Raw genomic sequence first — 14,166 nt, 5'->3', positions numbered from 1 at the left:
GGCTGGGACAGGTACTCGGGTGGGCTGGGAAAGGTACTCGGGTGGGCTGGGAAAGGTACTCGGGTGGGCTGGGACAGGTACTCGGGTGGGCTGGGACAGGTACTCGGGTGGGCTGGGACAGGTACTCTGGTGGGCTGGGACAGGTACTCTGGTGGGCTGGGACAGGTACTCTGGTGGGCTGGGACAGGTACTCTGGTACTCGGGTGGGCTGGGACAGGTACTCTGGTACTCGGATGGGCTGTGACAGGTACTCTGGTACTCGGATGGGCTGTGATAGGTACTCTCGTACTCGGATGGGCTGTGATGGGTACTCTGGTACTCGGATGGGCTGGGACTGGTGGTACTCGGATGGGCTGGGACTGGTGGTACTCGGATGGGCTGGGACTGGTGGTACTCGGATGGGCTGGGACTGGTGGTACTCGGATGGGCTGGGACTGGTGGTACTCGGATGGGCTGGGACTGGTGGTACTCGGATGGGCTGGGACTGGTACTCGGATGGGCTGGGACTGGTACTCGGATGGGCTGGGACTGGTACTCGGATGGGCTGGGACTGGTACTCGGATGGGCTGGGACTGGTACTCGGCTACTCAGATGGGCTGGGACAGGTACTCGGGTGGGCTGGGACAGGTACTCGGGTGGGCTGGGACAGGTACTCGGGTGGGCTGGGACAGGTACACGGGTGGGCTGGGACAGGTACTCGGGTGGGCTGGGACAGGTACTCTGGTACTCGGATGGGCTGTGACACGTACTCTGGTACTCGGATGGGCTGTGACAGGTACTCTGGTACTCGGATGGGCTGTGACAGGTACTCTGGTACTCGGATGGGCTGTGACACGTACTCTGGTACTCGGATGGGCTGTGACAGGTACTCTGGTACTCGGATGGGCTGTGATAGGTACTCTGGTACTCGGATGGGCTGTGATAGGTACTCTGGTACTCGGATGGGCTGTGATGGGTACTCTGGTACTCGGATGGGCTGGGACTGGTACTCGGATGGGCTGGGACTGGTACTCGGATGGGCTGGGACTGGTACTCGGGTGGGCTGGGACTGGTACTCGGGTGGGCTGGGACTGGTACTCGGGTGGGCTGGGACTGGTACTCGGGTGGGCTGGGACTGGTACTCGGGTGGGCTGGGACAGGTACTCGGGTGGGCTGGGACAGGTACTCGGGTGGGCTGGGACAGGTACTCGGGTGGGCTGGGACAGGTACTCGGGTGGGCTGGGACAGGTACTCGGGTGGGCTGGGACAGGTACTCGGGTGGGCTGGGACAGGTACTCGGGTGGGCTGGGACAGGTACTCTGGTACTCGGGTGGGCTGGGACAGGTACTCTGGTACTCGGGTGGGCTGTGACAGGTACTCTGGTACTCGGATGGGCTGTGATAGGTACTCTGGTACTCGGATGGGCTGTGATAGGTACTCTGGTACTCGGATGGGCTGTGATAGGTACTCTGGTACTCGGATGGGCTGTGATGGGTACTCTGGTACTCGGATGGGCTGGGACTGGTACTCGGATGGGCTGGGACTGGTACTCGGGTGGGCTGGGACTGGTACTCGGGTGGGCTGGGACTGGTACTCGGGTGGGCTGGGACTGGTACTCGGGTGGGCTGGGACTGGTACTCGGGTGGGCTGGGACTGGTACTCGGGTGTGCTGGGACTGGTACTCGGGTGGGCTGGGACAGGTACTCGGGTGGGCTGGGACAGGTATTCGGGTGGGCTGGGACAGGTACTCGGGTGGGCTGGGACAGGTACTCGGGTGGGCTGGGAAAGGTACTCGGGTGGGCTGGGACAGGTACTCGGGTGGGCTGGGACAGGTACTCGGGTGGGCTGGGACAGGTACTCTGGTACTCGGGTGGGCTGGGACAGGTACTCTGGTACTCGGATGGGCTGTGATAGGTACTCTGGTACTCGGATGGGCTGTGATAGGTACTCTGGTACTCGGATGGGCTGTGATGGGTACTCTGGTACTCGGATGGGCTGTGATAGGTACTCTGGTACTCGGATGGGCTGTGATAGGTACTCTGGTACTCGGATGGGCTGTGATAGGTACTCTGGTACTCGGATGGGCTGTGATGGGTACTCTGGTACTCGGATGGGCTGGGACTGGTACTCGGATGGGCTGGGACTGGTACTCGGATGGGCTGGGACTGGTACTCGGATGGGCTGGGACTGGTACTCGGGTGGGCTGGGACTGGTACTCGGATGGGCTGGGACTGGTACTCGGATGGGCTGGGACTGGTACTCGGATGGGCTGGGACTGGTACTCGGATGGGCTGGGACTGGTACTCGGGTGGGCTGGGACTGGTACTCGGGTGGGCTGGGACTGGTACTCGGGTGGGCTGGGACTGGTACTCGGGTGGGCTGGGACTGGTACTCGGCTACTTGGATGGGCTGGGACAGGTACTCGGGTGGGCTGGGACAGGTACTCGGGTGGGCTGGGACAGGTACTCGGGTGGGCTGGGACAGGTACTCGGGTGGGCTGGGACAGGTACTCGGGTGGGCTGGGAAAGGTACTCGGGTGGGCTGGGAAAGGTACTCGGGTGGGCTGGGACAGGTACTCGGGTGGGCTGGGACAGGTACTCGGGTGGGCTGGGACAGGTACTCGGGTGGGCTGGGACAGGTACTCGGGTGGGCTGGGACAGGTACTCGGGTGGGCTGGGACAGGTACTCGGGTGGGCTGGGACAGGTACTCTGGTGGGCTGGGACAGGTACTCTGGTGGGCTGGGACAGGTACTCTGGTACTCGGGTGGGCTGGGACAGGTACTCTGGTACTCGGATGGGCTGTGACAGGTACTCTGGTACTCGGATGGGCTGTGATAGGTACTCTGGTACTCGGATGGGCTGTGATGGGTACTCTGGTACTCGGATGGGCTGTGATGGGTACTCTGGTACTCGGATGGGCTGGGACTGGTACTCGGATGGGCTGGGACTGGTACTCGGGTGGGCTGGGACTGGTACTCGGATGGGCTGGGACTGGTACTCGGATGGGCTGGGACTGGTACTCGGATGGGCTGGGACTGGTACTCGGATGGGCTGGGACTGGTACTCGGATGGGCTGGGACTGGTACTCGGGTGGGCTGGGACTGGTACTCGGGTGGGCTGGGACTGGTACTCGGGTGGGCTGGGACTGGTACTCGGGTGGGCTGGGACTGGTACTCGGGTGGGCTGGGACTGGTACTCGGCTACTTGGATGGGCTGGGACAGGTACTCGGGTGGGCTGGGACAGGTACTCGGGTGGGCTGGGACAGGTACTCGGGTGGGCTGGGAAAGGTACTCGGGTGGGCTGGGAAAGGTACTCGGGTGGGCTGGGACAGGTACTCGGGTGGGCTGGGACAGGTACTCGGGTGGGCTGGGACAGGTACTCTGGTGGGCTGGGACAGGTACTCTGGTGGGCTGGGACAGGTACTCTGGTGGGCTGGGACAGGTACTCTGGTACTCGGGTGGGCTGGGACAGGTACTCTGGTACTCGGATGGGCTGTGACAGGTACTCTGGTACTCGGATGGGCTGTGATAGGTACTCTCGTACTCGGATGGGCTGTGATGGGTACTCTGGTACTCGGATGGGCTGGGACTGGTGGTACTCGGATGGGCTGGGACTGGTGGTACTCGGATGGGCTGGGACTGGTGGTACTCGGATGGGCTGGGACTGGTGGTACTCGGATGGGCTGGGACTGGTGGTACTCGGATGGGCTGGGACTGGTGGTACTCGGATGGGCTGGGACTGGTACTCGGATGGGCTGGGACTGGTACTCGGATGGGCTGGGACTGGTACTCGGATGGGCTGGGACTGGTACTCGGATGGGCTGGGACTGGTACTCGGCTACTCAGATGGGCTGGGACAGGTACTCGGGTGGGCTGGGACAGGTACTCGGGTGGGCTGGGACAGGTACTCGGGTGGGCTGGGACAGGTACACGGGTGGGCTGGGACAGGTACTCGGGTGGGCTGGGACAGGTACTCTGGTACTCGGATGGGCTGTGACACGTACTCTGGTACTCGGATGGGCTGTGACAGGTACTCTGGTACTCGGATGGGCTGTGACAGGTACTCTGGTACTCGGATGGGCTGTGACACGTACTCTGGTACTCGGATGGGCTGTGACAGGTACTCTGGTACTCGGATGGGCTGTGATAGGTACTCTGGTACTTGGATGGGCTGGGACTGGTACTCGGATGGGCTGGGACTGGTACTCGGATGGGCTGGGACTGGTACTCGGATGGGCTGGGACTGGTACTCGGATGGGCTGGGACTGGTACTGGGATGGGCTGGGACTGGTACTCGGGTGGGCTGGGACTGGTACTCGGGTGGGCTGGGACAGGTACTCGGGTGGGCTGGGACAGGTACTCGGGTGGTCTGGGACAGGTACTCGGGTGGGCTGGGACAGGTACTCGGGTGGGCTGGGACAGGTACTCGGGTGGGCTGGGACAGGTACTCGGGTGGGCTGGGACAGGTACTCGGGTGGGCTGGGAAAGGTACTCGGGTGGGCTGGGACAGGTACTCTGGTGGGCTGGGACAGGTACTCGGGTGGGCTGGGACAGGTACTCTGGTACTCGGGTGGGCTGGGACAGGTACTCTGGTACTCGGATGGGCTGTGACAGGTACTCTGGTACTCGGATGGGCTGAGATAGGTACTCTGGTACTCGGATGGGCTGGGACTGGTGGTACTCAAATGGGCTGGGACTGGTGGTACTCGGATGGGCTGGGACTGGTGGTACTCGGATGGGCTGGGACTGGTACTCGGATGGGCTGGGACTGGTACTCGGATGGGCTGGGACTGGTACTCGGATGGGCTGGGACTGGTACTCGGATGGGCTGGGACTGGTACTCGGATGGGCTGGGACTGGTACTCGGATGGGCTGGGACTGGTACTCGGATGGGCTGGGACTTGTACTCGGGTGGGCTGGGACTGGTACTCGGGTGGGCTGGGACTGGTACTCGGGTGGGCTGGGACTGGTACTCGGCTACTTGGATGGGCTGGGACAGGTACTCGGGTGGGCTGGGACAGGTACTCGGGTGGGCTGGGACAGGTACTCGGGTGGGCTGGGACAGGTACTCGGGTGGGCTGGGAAAGGTACTCGGGTGGGCTGGGAAAGGTACTCGGGTGGGCTGGGACAGGTACTCGGGTGGGCTGGGACAGGTACTCGGGTGGGCTGGGACAGGTACTCTGGTGGGCTGGGACAGGTACTCTGGTGGGCTGGGACAGGTACTCTGGTGGGCTGGGACAGGTACTCTGGTACTCGGGTGGGCTGGGACAGGTACTCTGGTACTCGGATGGGCTGTGACAGGTACTCTGGTACTCGGATGGGCTGAGATAGGTACTCTGGTACTCGGATGGGCTGGGACTGGTGGTACTCAAATGGGCTGGGACTGGTGGTACTCGGATGGGCTGGGACTGGTGGTACTCGGATGGGCTGGGACTGGTGGTACTCGGATGGGCTGGGACTGGTACTCGGATGGGCTGGGACTGGTACTCGGATGGGCTGGGACTGGTACTCGGATGGGCTGGGACTGGTACTCGGATGGGCTGGGACTGGTACTCGGATGGGCTGGGACTGGTACTCGGATGGGCTGGGACTGGTACTCGGGTGGGCTGGGACTGGTACTCGGGTGTGCTGGGACAGGTACTCGGGTGGGCTGGGACAGGTACTCGGGTGGGCTGGGACAGGTACTCGGGTGGGCTGGGACAGGTACTCGGGTGGGCTGGGACAGGTACTCGGGTGGGCTGGGACAGGTACTCGGGTGGGCTGGGACAGGTACTCTGGTACTCGGGTGGGCTGGGACAGGTACTCTGGTACTCGGATGGGCTGTGACAGGTACTCTGGTACTCGGATGGGCTGTGATAGGTACTCTGGTACTCGGATGGGCTGTGATAGGTACTCTGGTACTCGGATGGGCTGTGATGGGTACTCTGGTACTCGGATGGGCTGGGACTGGTACTCGGATGGGCTGGGACTGGTACTCGGATGGGCTGGGACTGGTACTCGGGTGGGCTGGGACTGGTACTCGGATGGGCTGGGACTGGTACTCGGATGGGCTGGGACTGGTACTCGGATGGGCTGGGACTGGTACTCGGGTGGGCTGGGACTGGTACTCGGGTGGGCTGGGACTGGTACTCGGGTGGGCTGGGACTGGTACTCGGCTACTTGGATGGGCTGGGACAGGTACTCGGGTGGGCTGGGACAGGTACTCGGGTGGGCTGGGACAGGTACTCGGGTGGGCTGGGACAGGTACTCGGGTGGGCTGGGAAGGGTACTCGGGTGGGCTGGGAAAGGTACTCGGGTGGGCTGGGACAGGTACTCGGGTGGGCTGGGACAGGTATTCGGGTGGGCTGGGACAGGTACTCGGGTGGGCTGGGACAGGTACTCGGGTGGGCTGGGACAGGTACTCTGGTGGGCTGGGACAGGTACTCTGGTGGGCTGGGACAGGTACTCTGGTGGGCTGGGACAGGTACTCTGGTACTCGGATGGGCTGTGACAGGTACTCTGGTACTCGGATGGGCTGAGATAGGTACTCTGGTACTCGGATGGGCTGGGACTGGTGGTACTCAAATGGGCTGGGACTGGTGGTACTCGGATGGGCTGGGACTGGTGGTACTCGGATGGGCTGGGACTGGTGGTACTCGGATGGGCTGGGACTGGTGGTACTCGGATGGGCTGGGACTGGTACTCGGATGGGCTGGGACTGGTGGTACTCGGATGGGCTGGGACTGGTGGTACTCGGATGGGCTGGGACTGGTACTCGGATGGGCTGGGACTGGTACTCGGATGGGCTGGGACTGGTACTCGGATGGGCTGGGACTGGTACTCGGATGGGCTGGGACTGGTACTCGGGTGGGCTGGGACTGGTACTCGGGTGGGCTGGGACAGGTACTCGGGTGGGCTGGGACAGGTACTCGGGTGGGCTGGGACAGGTACTCGGGTGGGCTGGGACAGGTACTCGGGTGGGCTGGGACAGGTACTCGGGTGGGCTGGGACAGGTACTCGGGTGGGCTGGGACAGGTACTCGGGTGGGCTGGGACAGGTACTCTGGTACTCGGGTGGGCTGGGACAGGTACTCTGGTACTCGGGTGGGCTGTGACAGGTACTCTGGTACTCGGATGGGCTGTGATAGGTACTCTGGTACTCGGATGGGCTGTGATAGGTACTCTGGTACTCGGATGGGCTGTGATGGGTACTCTGGTACTCGGATGGGCTGGGACTGGTACTCGGATGGGCTGGGACTGGTACTCGGATGGGCTGGGACTGGTACTCGGGTGGGCTGGGACTGGTACTCGGATGGGCTGGGACTGGTACTCGGATGGGCTGGGACTGGTACTCGGATGGGCTGGGACTGGTACTCGGATGGGCTGGGACTGGTACTCGGATGGGCTGGGACTGGTACTCGGGTGGGCTGGGACTGGTACTCGGGTGGGCTGGGACTGGTACTCGGGTGGGCTGGGACTGGTACTCGGGTGGGCTGGGACTGGTACTCTGGTGGGCTGGGACTGGTACTCTGGTGGGCTGGGACTGGTACTCGGGTGGGCTGGGACTGGTACTCGGCTACTTGGATGGGCTGGGACAGGTACTCGGGTGGGCTGGGACAGGTACTCGGGTGGGCTGGGACAGGTACTCGGGTGGGCTGGGACAGGTACTCGGGTGGGCTGGGAAAGGTACTCGGGTGGGCTGGGACAGGTACTCGGGTGGGCTGGGACAGGTACTCGGGTGGGCTGGGACAGGTACTCGGGTGGGCTGGGACTGGTACTCGGGTGGGCTGGGACTGGTACTCGGCTACTTGGATGGGCTGGGACAGGTACTCGGGTGGGCTGGGACAGGTACTCGGGTGGGCTGGGACAGGTACTCGGGTGGGCTGGGACAGGTACTCGGGTGGGCTGGGACAGGTACTCGGGTGGGCTGGGACAGGTACTCGGATGGGCTGGGAAAGGTACTCGGGTGGGCTGGGACAGGTACTCGGGTGGGCTGGGACAGGTACTCGGGTGGGCTGGGACAGGTACTCGGGTGGGCTGGGACAGGTACTCGGGTGGGCTGGGACAGGTACTCAGGTGGGCTGGGACAGGTACTCGGGTGGGCTGGGAAAGGTACTCGGGTGGGCTGGGACAGGTACTCTGGTACTCGGGTGGGCTGGGACAGGTACTCTGGTACTCGGATGGGCTGTGACAGGTACTCTGGTACTCGGATGGGCTGTGATAGGTACTCTCGTACTCGGATGGGCTGTGATGGGTACTCTGGTACTCGGATGGGCTGGGACTGGTACTCGGATGGGCTGGGACTGGTACTCGGATGGGCTGGGACTGGTACTCGGGTGGGCTGGGACTGGTACTCGGATGGGCTGGGACTGGTACTCGGATGGGCTGGGACTGGTACTCGGATGGGCTGGGACTGGTACTCGGATGGGCTGGGACTGGTACTCGGATGGGCTGGGACTGGTACTCGGATGGGCTGGGACTGGTACTCGGATGGGCTGGGACTGGTACTCGGATGGGCTGGGACTGGTACTCGGATGGGCTGGGACTGGTACTCGGATGGGCTGGGACTGGTACTCGGGTGGGCTGGGACTGGTACTCGGGTGGGCTGGGACTGGTACTCGGGTGGGCTGGGACTGGTACTCGGCTACTTGGATGGGCTGGGACAGGTACTCGGGTGGGCTGGGACGGGTACTCGGGTGGGCTGGGACAGGTACTCGGGTGGGCTGGGACAGGTACTCGGGTGGGCTGGGACAGGTACTCGGGTGGGCTGGGACAGGTACTCGGGTGGGCTGGGAAAGGTACTCGGGTGGGCTGGGACAGGTACTCTGGTGGGCTGGGACAGGTACTCGGGTGGGCTGGGACAGGTACTCTGGTACTCGGGTGGGCTGGGACAGGTACTCTGGTACTCGGATGGGCTGTGACAGGTACTCTGGTACTCGGATGGGCTGAGATAGGTACTCTGGTACTCGGATGGGCTGGGACTGGTGGTACTCAAATGGGCTGGGACTGGTGGTACTCGGATGGGCTGGGACTGGTGGTACTCGGATGGGCTGGGACTGGTACTCGGATGGGCTGGGACTGGTACTCGGATGGGCTGGGACTGGTACTCGGATGGGCTGGGACTGGTACTCGGATGGGCTGGGACTGGTACTCGCATGGGCTGGGACTGGTACTCGGATGGGCTGGGACTGGTACTCGGATGGGCTGGGACTGGTACTCGGGTGGGCTGGGACTGGTACTCGGCTACTTGGATGGGCTGGGACAGGTACTCGGGTGGGCTGGGACAGGTACTCGGGTGGGCTGGGACAGGTACTCGGGTGGGCTGGGACAGGTACTCGGGTGGGCTGGGACAGGTACTCGGGTGGGCTGGGACAGGTACTCTGGTGGGCTGGGACAGGTACTCTGGTGGGCTGGGACAGGTACTCTGGTGGGCTGGGACAGGTACTCTGGTGGGCTGGGACAGGTACTCTGGTGGGCTGGGACAGGTACTCGGGTGGGCTGGGACAGGTACTCGGGTGGGCTGGGACAGGTACTCGGGTGGGCTGGGACAGGTACTCTGGTACTCGGGTGGGCTGGGACAGGTACTCTGGTACTCGGATGGGCTGTGACAGGTACTCTGGTACTCGGATGGGCTGTGACAGGTACTCTGGTACTCGGATGGGCTGTGATAGGTACTCTGGTACTCGGATGGGCTGGGACTGGTGGTACTCGGATGGGCTGGGACTGGTGGTACTCGGATGGGCTGGGACTGGTGGTACTCGGATGGGCTGGGACTGGTGGTACTCGGATGGGCTGGGACTGGTGGTACTCGGATGGGCTGGGACTGGTGGTACTCGGATGGGCTGGGACTGGTACTCGGATGGGCTGGGACTGGTACTCGGCTACTCAGATGGGCTGGGACAGGTACTCGGGTGGGCTGGGACAGGTACTCGGGTGGGCTGGGACAGGTACTCGGGTGGGCTGGGACAGGTACTCGGGTGGGCTGGGACAGGTACTCTGGTACTCGGATGTGCTGTGACAGGTACTCTGATACTCGGATGGGCTGTGATGGGTACTCTGGTACTCGGATGGGCTGGGACTGGTACTCGGATGGGCTGGGACTGGTACTCGGGTGGGCTGGGACTGGTACTCGGGTGGGCTGGGACTGGTACTCGGGTGGGCTGGGACTGGTACTCGGGTGGGCTGGGACTGGTACTCGGGTGGGCTGGGACTGGTACTCGGGTGGGCTGGGACAGGTACTCGGGTGGGCTGGGACAGGTATTCGGGTGGGCTGGGACAGGTACTCGGGTGGGCTGGGACAGGTACTCGGGTGGGCTGGGAAAGGTACTCGGGTGGGCTGGGACAGGTACTCGGGTGGGCTGGGACAGGTACTCGGGTGGGCTGGGACAGGTACTCTGGTACTCGGGTGGGCTGGGACAGGTACTCTGGTACTCGGATGGGCTGTGATAGGTACTCTGGTACTCGGATGGGCTGTGATAGGTACTCTGGTACTCGGATGGGCTGTGATGGGTACTCTGGTACTCGGATGGGCTGTGATAGGTACTCTGGTACTCGGATGGGCTGTGATAGGTACTCTGGTACTCGGATGGGCTGTGATAGGTACTCTGGTACTCGGATGGGCTGGGACTGGTACTCGGATGGGCTGGGACTGGTACTCGGATGGGCTGGGACTGGTACTCGGATGGGCTGGGACTGGTACTCGGGTGGGCTGGGACTGGTACTCGGATGGGCTGGGACTGGTACTCGGATGGGCTGGGACTGGTACTCGGATGGGCTGGGACTGGTACTCGGATGGGCTGGGACTGGTACTCGGGTGGGCTGGGACTGGTACTCGGGTGGGCTGGGACTGGTACTCGGGTGGGCTGGGACTGGTACTCGGCTACTTGGATGGGCTGGGACAGGTACTCGGGTGGGCTGGGACAGGTACTCGGGTGGGCTGGGACAGGTACTCGGGTGGGCTGGGACAGGTACTCGGGTGGGCTGGGACAGGTACTCGGGTGGGCTGGGAAAGGTACTCGGGTGGGCTGGGAAAGGTACTCGGGTGGGCTGGGACAGGTACTCGGGTGGGCTGGGACAGGTACTCGGGTGGGCTGGGACAGGTACTCGGGTGGGCTGGGACAGGTACTCGGGTGGGCTGGGACAGGTACTCGGGTGGGCTGGGACAGGTACTCGGGTGGGCTGGGACAGGTACTCGGGTGGGCTGGGACAGGTACTCTGGTGGGCTGGGACAGGTACTCTGGTGGGCTGGGACAGGTACTCTGGTACTCGGGTGGGCTGGGACAGGTACTCTGGTACTCGGATGGGCTGTGACAGGTACTCTGGTACTCGGATGGGCTGTGATAGGTACTCTGGTACTCGGATGGGCTGTGATGGGTACTCTGGTACTCGGATGGGCTGTGATGGGTACTCTGGTACTCGGATGGGCTGGGACTGGTACTCGGATGGGCTGGGACTGGTACTCGGGTGGGCTGGGACTGGTACTCGGATGGGCTGGGACTGGTACTCGGATGGGCTGGGACTGGTACTCGGATGGGCTGGGACTGGTACTCGGATGGGCTGGGACTGGTACTCGGATGGGCTGGGACTGGTACTCGGGTGGGCTGGGACTGGTACTCGGGTGGGCTGGGACTGGTACTCGGGTGGGCTGGGACTGGTACTCGGGTGGGCTGGGACTGGTACTCGGGTGGGCTGGGACTGGTACTCGGCTACTTGGATGGGCTGGGACAGGTACTCGGGTGGGCTGGGACAGGTACTCGGGTGGGCTGGGACAGGTACTCGGGTGGGCTGGGAAAGGTACTCGGGTGGGCTGGGAAAGGTACTCGGGTGGGCTGGGACAGGTACTCGGGTGGGCTGGGACAGGTACTCGGGTGGGCTGGGACAGGTACTCTGGTGGGCTGGGACAGGTACTCTGGTGGGCTGGGACAGGTACTCTGGTGGGCTGGGACAGGTACTCTGGTACTCGGGTGGGCTGGGACAGGTACTCTGGTACTCGGATGGGCTGTGACAGGTACTCTGGTACTCGGATGGGCTGTGATAGGTACTCTCGTACTCGGATGGGCTGTGATGGGTACTCTGGTACTCGGATGGGCTGGGACTGGTGGTACTCGGATGGGCTGGGACTGGTGGTACTCGGATGGGCTGGGACTGGTGGTACTCGGATGGGCTGGGACTGGTGGTACTCGGATGGGCTGGGACTGGTGGTACTCGGATGGGCTGGGACTGGTGGTACTCGGATGGGCTGGGACTGGTACTCGGATGGGCTGGGACTGGTACTCGGATGGGCTGGGACTGGTACTCGGATGGGCTGGGACTGGTACTCGGATGGGCTGGGACTGGTACTCGGCTACTCAGATGGGCTGGGACAGGTACTCGGGTGGGCTGGGACAGGTACTCGGGTGGGCTGGGACAGGTACTCGGGTGGGCTGGGACAGGTACACGGGTGGGCTGGGACAGGTACTCGGGTGGGCTGGGACAGGTACTCTGGTACTCGGATGGGCTGTGACACGTACTCTGGTACTCGGATGGGCTGTGACAGGTACTCTGGTACTCGGATGGGCTGTGACAGGTACTCTGGTACTCGGATGGGCTGTGACACGTACTCTGGTACTCGGATGGGCTGTGACAGGTACTCTGGTACTCGGATGGGCTGTGATAGGTACTCTGGTACTCGGATGGGCTGTGATAGGTACTCTGGTACTCGGATGGGCTGTGATAGGTACTCTGGTACTCGGATGGGCTGTGATGGGTACTCTGGTACTCGGATGGGCTGGGACTGGTACTCGGATGGGCTGGGACTGGTACTCGGATGGGCTGGGACTGGTACTCGGGTGGGCTGGGACTGGTACTCGGGTGGGCTGGGACTGGTACTCGGGTGGGCTGGGACTGGTACTCGGGTGGGCTGGGACTGGTACTCGGGTGGGCTGGGACAGGTACTCGGGTGGGCTGGGACAGGTACTCGGGTGGGCTGGGACAGGTACTCGGGTGGGCTGGGACAGGTACTCGGGTGGGCTGGGACAGGTACTCGGGTGGGCTGGGACAGGTACTCGGGTGGGCTGGGACAGGTACTCTGGTACTCGGGTGGGCTGGGACAGGTACTCTGGTACTCGGGTGGGCTGTGACAGGTACTCTGGTACTCGGATGGGCTGTGATAGGTACTCTGGTACTCGGATGGGCTGTGATAGGTACTCTGGTACTCGGATGGGCTGTGATGGGTACTCTGGTACTCGGATGGGCTGGGACTGGTACTCGGATGGGCTGGGACTGGTACTCGGGTGGGCTGGGACTGGTACTCGGGTGGGCTGGGACTGGTACTCGGGTGGGCTGGGACTGGTACTCGGGTGGGCTGGGACTGGTACTCGGGTGGGCTGGGACTGGTACTCGGGTGGGCTGGGACTGGTACTCGGGTGGGCTGGGACAGGTACTCGGGTGGGCTGGGACAGGTATTCGGGTGGGCTGGGACAGGTACTCGGGTGGGCTGGGACAGGTACTCGGGTGGGCTGGGAAAGGTACTCGGGTGGGCTGGGACAGGTACTCGGGTGGGCTGGGACAGGTACTCGGGTGGGCTGGGACAGGTACTCTGGTACTCGGGTGGGCTGGGACAGGTACTCTGGTACTCGGATGGGCTGTGATAGGTACTCTGGTACTCGGATGGGCTGTGATAGGTACTCTGGTACTCGGATGGGCTGTGATGGGTACTCTGGTACTCGGATGGGCTGTGATAGGTACTCTGGTACTCGGATGGGCTGTGATAGGTACTCTGGTACTCGGATGGGCTGTGATAGGTACTCTGGTACTCGGATGGGCTGTGATGGGTACTCTGGTACTCGGATGGGCTGGGACTGGTACTCGGATGGGCTGGGACTGGTACTCGGATGGGCTGGGACTGGTACTCGGATGGGCTGGGACTGGTACTCGGGTGGGCTGGGACTGGTACTCGGATGGGCTGGGACTGGTACTCGGATGGGCTGGGACTGGTACTCGGATGGGCTGGGACTGGTACTCGGATGGGCTGGGACTGGTACTCGGGTGGGCTGGGACTGGTACTCGGGTGGGCTGGGACTGGTACTCGGGTGGGCTGGGACTGGTACTCGGGTGGGCTGGGACTGGTACTCGGCTACTTGGATGGGCTGGGACAGGTACTCGGGTGGGCTGGGACAGGTACTCGGGTGGGCTGGGACAGGTACTCGGGTGGGCTGGGACAGGTACTCGG

This window comes from Lithobates pipiens, unplaced genomic scaffold (assembly GCF_037356315.1).
Source record: "Lithobates pipiens isolate NorthernLeopardFrog02 unplaced genomic scaffold, aLitPip1_a1.2 Scaffold_13, whole genome shotgun sequence".
Taxonomy (NCBI): domain Eukaryota; kingdom Metazoa; phylum Chordata; class Amphibia; order Anura; family Ranidae; genus Lithobates; species Lithobates pipiens.
This window is presented reverse-complemented; position numbering follows the sequence as displayed.